This window comes from Pollicipes pollicipes, unplaced genomic scaffold (genome assembly GCF_011947565.3).
Source record: "Pollicipes pollicipes isolate AB1234 unplaced genomic scaffold, Ppol_2.1 Scaffold_7261;HRSCAF=8764_pilon_pilon_pilon, whole genome shotgun sequence".
Taxonomy (NCBI): domain Eukaryota; kingdom Metazoa; phylum Arthropoda; class Thecostraca; order Pollicipedomorpha; family Pollicipedidae; genus Pollicipes; species Pollicipes pollicipes.
The window spans coordinates 31590562-31598061 of NW_023597054.1; positions in this window are offsets into that span (position 1 = coordinate 31590562).

The following is a 7500-nucleotide window of genomic DNA, read 5'->3' on the forward strand; positions in this document are numbered from 1 at the left end:
TATATATCTCTCTCTCTCTCTCTCTCTCTCTCTCTCTCTCTCTCTCTCTCTCTCCTCTCTCTCTATCTCTCTCTCTCTCTCTCTCCTTCTCCCTCTCTCTCTCTCTCTCTCTCTCTTCTCTTCTCTCTCTCTCTCTCTTCTCTCTCTCTCTCTCTCTCTCTCTCTCTCTCTCTCTCTCTCTCTCTCTCTCTCTCTTCTCTCTCTCTCTCTCTCTCTCTCTCTCTCTCTCTCTCTCTCTCTCTCTCTCTCTCTCTCTCTCTCTCTCTCTCTCTCTCTCTCTCTCTCTTCTCTCTCTCTCTCTCTCTCTCTCTCTCTCTCTCTCTCTCTCTCTCTCTCTCTCTCTCTTTCCTAATGCATTGCATAGAAATATAAACCATATCAATATTCACATATTTAAGCTGCTGACGCCTGAGTGGCAGAATGCTCCCTTCCGCAAATGCGATTAGCCCTCTGGGCCACATGCTTAGTTTGCCGCTAGTGTTATGGTGACACCTCTCTGGGAACTCAGAAGGATGTATGGTTAGTTGTTCCAGATCAGCCAAATGAGGCCAAAGGTGGGGTGGTTGGGACGATTTGGACAGCAAATGACGCATTACAAACTCGCGAACATACATTGCTTAAACCAAATATCGGCAAATATGATGTCCTAAAATGGTTGTGCGTTATAGCCCCTAAATGGTCATTGATAAACAACCCACTTTTTAAGACATCGCAAAGATTGTTGTGGCACATCAGGTGTGAAAATATTCTGGGAATGAGGTCAGCTGTCAGAGGAAGTCCACTAGAGCTGGAGATGTGATTTGAATCCCTCCAGGTCGAAAATGGGTGTGCGCACAGTATAGAAAGTCGGATGGTCCTGGATACCAGAGAGCATCATGTCCGAATTCCGAATATTTCATGGATATTCAAGCTTGAGCATTGACGAGGTTGAAAACCTGCATTTGCACGTTCAAAATTTTCGGGAGAACTTTGACTCATGAAAAACCCGATCCCCCGTCCAGAGGCCTTTTTCATGGCTGGACGGTGGATGGCTAAAGCTTCGGATGGCTTGGTAAGGATAACACCAACATATGCATGGGTCCAATTGGTACCTCAGCTTTCTGTGTTGCAATCGCTTGCCATGAATGCTTCGCCACGCCAGCCGTCGGAGCTGCGGTCTTCCGCTCTGTTGTACAACGCTGACAACGCATGGGCACATTTCGTTCCGGACGTGTGTGCGGTCTCTGATGGACAGCACACAGTCACCGTTCTTCCACTCAATGACTTAACTTGCTAATAGTGAAGCCATCAATGTGTTGTGACAACATATTGATGATATCCCAATGTATTACATGTGCATAAATCGCCACAAGCCGATCGTTTCAGGGGATGCCAGGCGGAGAGCACGCACCCTGCAGCCCGCATCGCATGTGTTTGCGTGTTCGATATTCCTCAACATTCGAGAAAAACATTCGTATTTATGTTTCAAAATAGATAAAATATAAAACCAAGCCAAGTGTTTTTAAACCCTGCCCACCCCTTCCCAGGCCCACAGTAGCAATGGCCCTAGCTCTGTAAGCTCCGGGGCGAAGGTCACAGCAGGTGTTGCAGTTACTATAGAGTCGATGGACGCACGGGTGGGACCTGACACCAGCCCAAGATCAACACCGGCCCGTCTCCGGACCGTCCTCTCCTGGCTCCCTGACGCCGTCCTGGCCAGCCGGAAAGGATAATTTTCCGGCCTGTCCATTGTCACCCGGTCGGGGACCAGCATTGTGGCCAAGATTGGTTAGTTACGTTGATTAGGGGGGTTTGGCGTGCGCGATCAGTGACGCCGCCCGGCCCGACCCGGGGGACTTTTGTGGCCGGCCGGCACCCATTGAGGGACGCCCCTGTTTGCTGCTACCGGAGCCGGCCGCGGGCGGACGGGAGGAGTGGCCGCAGGTCGGCGCCTGGAGACCCGGCTGGAAGGGCAAGGCAGGAATGGACGGCAAACTCGACGGAGATGTTATCTCACCAACTGTGTTATTTGACGGGGTGGGGCTGATTTAGCCCAGCTTGGTCCGTCATAGCATTTCACGCTTCATCAAACAGGTGTTTAGACCACCGCAACATGATTTTGTTTCAGGCATAACGAGTGGCGCAGGTTCAACAAGCCTTGGCGTACAATAACTGGCATTGTTGTAGCTTCAGCCACCTGGCGCAGTCAGTCACCCTTTTTGACGGGCAACTGCTTTGCATTTTATACAATCTTTGTAGCGACTGATCTTGTTTCCATGTCAGCAATAAGCGGCATGACGGCTGAAAGTTGTGCTGTGATATTTCAGTGGCGGTCACGTACAGCAGGCCTTGTCAGCTGGTGGACTTCCGCATCGGTGCCATGCCACGGGAGTTCATCTCCCCACTGATAATCACAGGCAACCAATGGTGTCCAATGGTTGCCTGTGACTTGATGTCCAATGGTGTCCAATGGTTGCCAATGGCAGAAACGTTGCAGGACGCGGGCTGGTAGCATGTTCGGATATTGACCACCATGTGCTGTAATGGCATGAGGCTAATACAGCCGGGGGAGACAACGAATAGTTTTGGCAAAAGTACAAGCCGATGTGTGTAAACTGTCACGCGCAATCGTCCTTGAGCCACTTAACCACCCGTTATTCCAGCGTTTTAAAGTACTGATGTCAGGTCTCGACAAGAAGAGCAAACGCAAACTTGAAACACACCTGTACGGCGTAGGGAAGCGCGCCGTTCGCAACTTATCAGCAGATTTAAGCACAGTTCGGCCCAGAGGTGCGCCAATAACAAAACCTATAAGTTTTAGGAATAAGGCTTGAATCCGGAGGAATCATTTGGTGGACCAAATCGATTCAAGTATTCTGGTTGGGTTGGAGAACAGGGTGATGCCTGGCAAAGGAACTGCCTCGTTGCCACCCTGCAACCTTGGGTCAGTAACAGCAGTGTTTGGCTTGCTACACGGCAAGCGCAAGCATGGATAGGTGGCACCTGGAGGATTTTTCAGCGCTTTTTAGTGATGTCAGCAAAGTACAAAATGTGAGGTTTACTCAGCAGGTGGAGCGAGACTGGGAGGTGCAAAGGTGCCTTGGAAACGTGGGCCGCGTTGCTTTTTGATGTAGTAGGGACACATGCAGATCGGTAGCTCTTAGCCATGCATGGTCTGAGTAGAGCCCTATAGACTAGTGATGCCTCCTGGAAGACAACTGAGAGACATCAGGGTATTTGAACATGGTTTCAAGCTTGCAACTGTGACCTGAGTTAACGGACTTGACCAAATTCAGCGTCTCTCAATGTTTTCAAGAAGCCTCGTGTCGTTTGGGAGAGGCTAGTTTTTAGGAAAGCCGGTGTCTAGAACCAGTGATGTGTTAAGGGTCGTAGCCAGAGCTTGGAAAATGGGGGGGGGGCACAGGGTTGACGAAAGATCCCCTGATGGCGAAAACATCCCCCCAAAAAGGCTGGATATGATCCATTTTTTATGAGGGCGTGCTTTTCTTTTTAATTCACATTATAACCTACAAATGAAACATAAGCGAAAAGTTTTCGCAAATAAATTTTGTATAAACTTTATGGTTAATAAACTGAAGAACTCATGCGCTAAACAACTACATGAAAAACTTCGCGATCTTTATCGTGTACTGGCCAAGTGAACTCCTTCTAAGCCGATAGAACTTAAAGCTTTGCCAGAACTTCGATCTGGGCTCTGCAGAGATGTTAAAGGGAGTGGTCCACATTTACATGGACTTTTGAACTGAAATAACTATCTTGAAGGCCGTTTGATGCTGTTCACAATCCTGTCCTTCTTAAGAACTAAGCCCCTCTAGCTCCAGTTCGGATGTGACCTTGCCCGGGACGGTTGCCCCCTCGCGTGCGCACGGCTCCGATCGACGGCTCCTGGTGTGGCGTGTGCGCGTCGTCAATGCACGCCTAAGCCAGAGCCCATGCCAGCCAGAGGCTGCAACAGGAAAATGTGGTGAATGGAAGTGATTTCGGCACATTCTCAACAGCAGACTGTGGCCCGAGGCGTCAGAAACCAGCGAATCCTTCAAACGCTGCAACCGGTGAGTGAAAAAAACACGCAGCCGCTCGCTGGGTCAAACCATGGCGGAGGATGCAGGTGACGTGTTTGCTGACCCTCATGAAACGACTGGTAAGACCAGCCAATCTCACAAGACAGTAAAAGATATGCTGAAAAAGATAGAAACCAGGGAGGTGAGACAGCGTCGGAAGAGGTCGAGAGACTCGCGCGGCCCATCCAGTAAGAGTCTGCTCGCTTTCAGATTTAACGAGATTATGAATTTGATCAGGCAATAAAATGTCATACATCGCGAAGCGGCGTCTGCCGAGATCAGGAAATAATCATCTCTGGCCGTGAAAGATATGGAAACGAGGCTAGAAGCTGTCAAAGCCAGACTAGAGCAGAAAGTAGCGGGCCTAGAAGCGCATGTATCCGAACGAGACGACCTGGCGGGGAAAACTCAACGACCAAATTAACGCCTCAAAGCAATTCAACATCAGCGTGCAAGCTGAAGCAAAGCTCAGAGACCTGCAGTGGAAGTTACGCGAACTCATCTTGTCGGGGAAGTCTGTCCCCCCGGCGCCTCGCCCTGGCTCCGCCGCTGACGGCCGCCCCGAGGACCTGGGGCTGGCGGCCCGTGACGTCATGCGGCACGTGTTCTCACGGGCGGAGGCAGACCCGGGAGAACTGACGGAAGTTCTCCGTATGGGCTCCAGACTGCTGCTTTACAGGTTCGTCTGCACAGGTCCTGGTTCTCTAAAGCATTACCTCTGCGAGAACAGAATCTCGCTAAAAGGTAAGTGGAAGGACAGCAAGCTGTTCATAAGTGAGACTCTGACGCAGAGTAAACGGGACATTTTCAACAAACTTAGTGCGCAAGAAGGAAGATCGGCCACCCTGTGTGTTTAGCCGCAACGGGTCCGTATACTGCAAAACAAGTACGGTGACTCAGAAAATCCTGGTCGACAGTGTCGATAAGATGGAAGGTCCTTTCCGCAACAGCCATTGATACACATGTTTGTGAAGGTTTGTGGATATTTTCTTCACGCGGACGATGCTCTGGGTGAGCTGAGGACGGTTGACATGTAACTAGCCTGTCAAAATCAATGTATTCGACTTCCTCCTTATTTGAGGAGATTCGGAGGCTTTCGCAATCAAGGTTATCTTTATCGTGTGCATATATGTAATTGCTCTGGATTAAACGGCATCCAACTACGTGTAACCATACTCGGGTTAAGTTGTGTTTAGTTATGAGAAGCAGTGCTCTGTTTGTCGGTTCGTGTGTTCTCCTCCGACTCGCCAGTGGCGCAGAGTCCTTAGGGCTCGTGAATCACTGGTTAGAATCGTAGTGAATGTGTGTGTTATTGCGCTTCCCCAGCAGGGTGCTGTCAAGCGCCCGAACCCGCCCGCGCGGCTGGGTACGGCGGACTGCGTGCGTCCGGTGGACGCGCCGTCCCGGCGGCCGCGCGCGTGCCGTTGTATGCGTGGCTGCGGCCGGGGGTGCTGACTGCCCGACCGTCGGGCGGTGGCGCAGGCTGCCTGGGTCATCACCCAGGGGAGATCATGGAGGGCGCCCTAGCCGGCAAAGCCACTCACCCGCCTAGACAGGCGCTCATAGACGATGTGTGTTTTTGTTTTTCATGCTATTGTGTCATTATTTCATACTTGAACAACTCTGAAACCGCACTCATCTTAGTTCATTTAACAATGGTTTGTGTCAACCTCTGGATGTCTAAATTTCCACTAGCATTAACGTACTGTGCCTCGTACAATCTACCGCACAGTCAAAGTTCGTTCTCCATATACTGCTATACTTGTCTCATATCCTAATCGCGTTGCTGGGTCCACCAGTCCTAAATGCAAACGGAGCGGAACCAGACATACCATGTGAAAGGCGCGACCCGTGGATTCGTACCATGGGACGTTAACAGTCTAAGAGTCGTGAATAGCGGTGTGCCGAAAAGACGCAAGATATTTCCGTAGCCCAAAAAACAACAGGCAGATATTTTGTTCCTGCAGAAAACCCACTCAGTTCAGTCGGATGAAGTGATCTGGCTGAACAAATGGAGAGGTGGGCGATAGTTAACAGCAGCAGCCTAATGTCGCCATTCTTTTTAGACCCCGTTCAGCGGTGGACGTTAAACAGACCCGGAAGTGCACTGCTGGTCGACCCATTGTACTGCAGCTGGTTAGCGGGAAAGAGCTCACTCTCGGCTGTATATACGGACCGAACAGTGATGCAAATGCCCTATCAGAAAAACAGTCTGGACCGCTGCGACAAACTGAACATAAGGCACGCCGTTAAAGGAGGTGACTAGCATTTGCTTCAATGCGAAGTTAGACAGGCAAAGTACACGGCAGAGTGAAGCAAATAATCGCCAGTGTAAACAATTGGTTACACGTTATACGCCCGAACATGACTTGATTGACATATGGAGAACTCTAAACCCAGACGAAAAACAATTCACGTGTCATAGACTAAACACTACCAGCAAATCAATGATTTACTTTCTCTCAACAAGCAGATCTCTAACGGAAGAAGACCCTCCACCTGTGGCATCAATTTTAGACGCCTATCCGTCTGATCACTGCATGTGTGGTCTTACTGTCAGCGAAGGTCACGTGGCAGCCGGGAAGTCATTCTGGATATTCAACAATTCTCCGGTAAGTGATGACACTTTGTGACTCGAGCTAAGTAAAACAAATGATAAAAGTGTAGAAATAATAAGTGACGGTGAATTCGAAGAAATACCGATGGTCACACTTCTCGCAACTGTTCTTTGTGTCCTGAGGGACTGGATTATATAATACGCTAGCCATAGGAAGCAAGGAAACCGTGCAAAAACTCAAAGAAATAGAGGTGGTGAACAACTCAAGTAAAATGCGCGGTGAACAACGACTTACCGATCGAAATAGTTACTTAGCTAAAGGAGAAACGTGACAGTTTGATTACCACACTGACTAAAAGTAGCATGCTCCATTGTAGAGCCAACTGGAGACAGTTCGCGGAAAAGGGCAATAAATGTTGTCATGCACTTAACAAAAGGAACAATGCATCGACAGCATTTAAGACGTTTAAACTAGAGCATACCAAAGAAGTAAACGGATCAGGTGATGTCAAGAAAATGCTAGTGTTGTACTTACTTCGAGGCGCGGTTGGCTCCTAACCAAAACCTAAATGTACCTGCACAATTTTTAGACGGCATAACACACCTGGACGACCTTAGAGCACCGTTCTACCAAGGTCAGCTGACTGTGGACGAATTAGAAGCAGCGCTTCTCTCGATGAAAACCTCAACGAGTCCAGATCCAGATGGATTTACCGTACTATTTTACAAAACGTATCTAACTTAAAAAATCTCATTGCCTCTGCTCTGATTAAGATGTTTAATATAGCAACTATTCAGAATATTATTAAGTGCAGCATAACTGTTGCAATATAGAAAAGGAACAAAGATCGAAGACAAATGGAATGCCTGCGGCCCATCAGT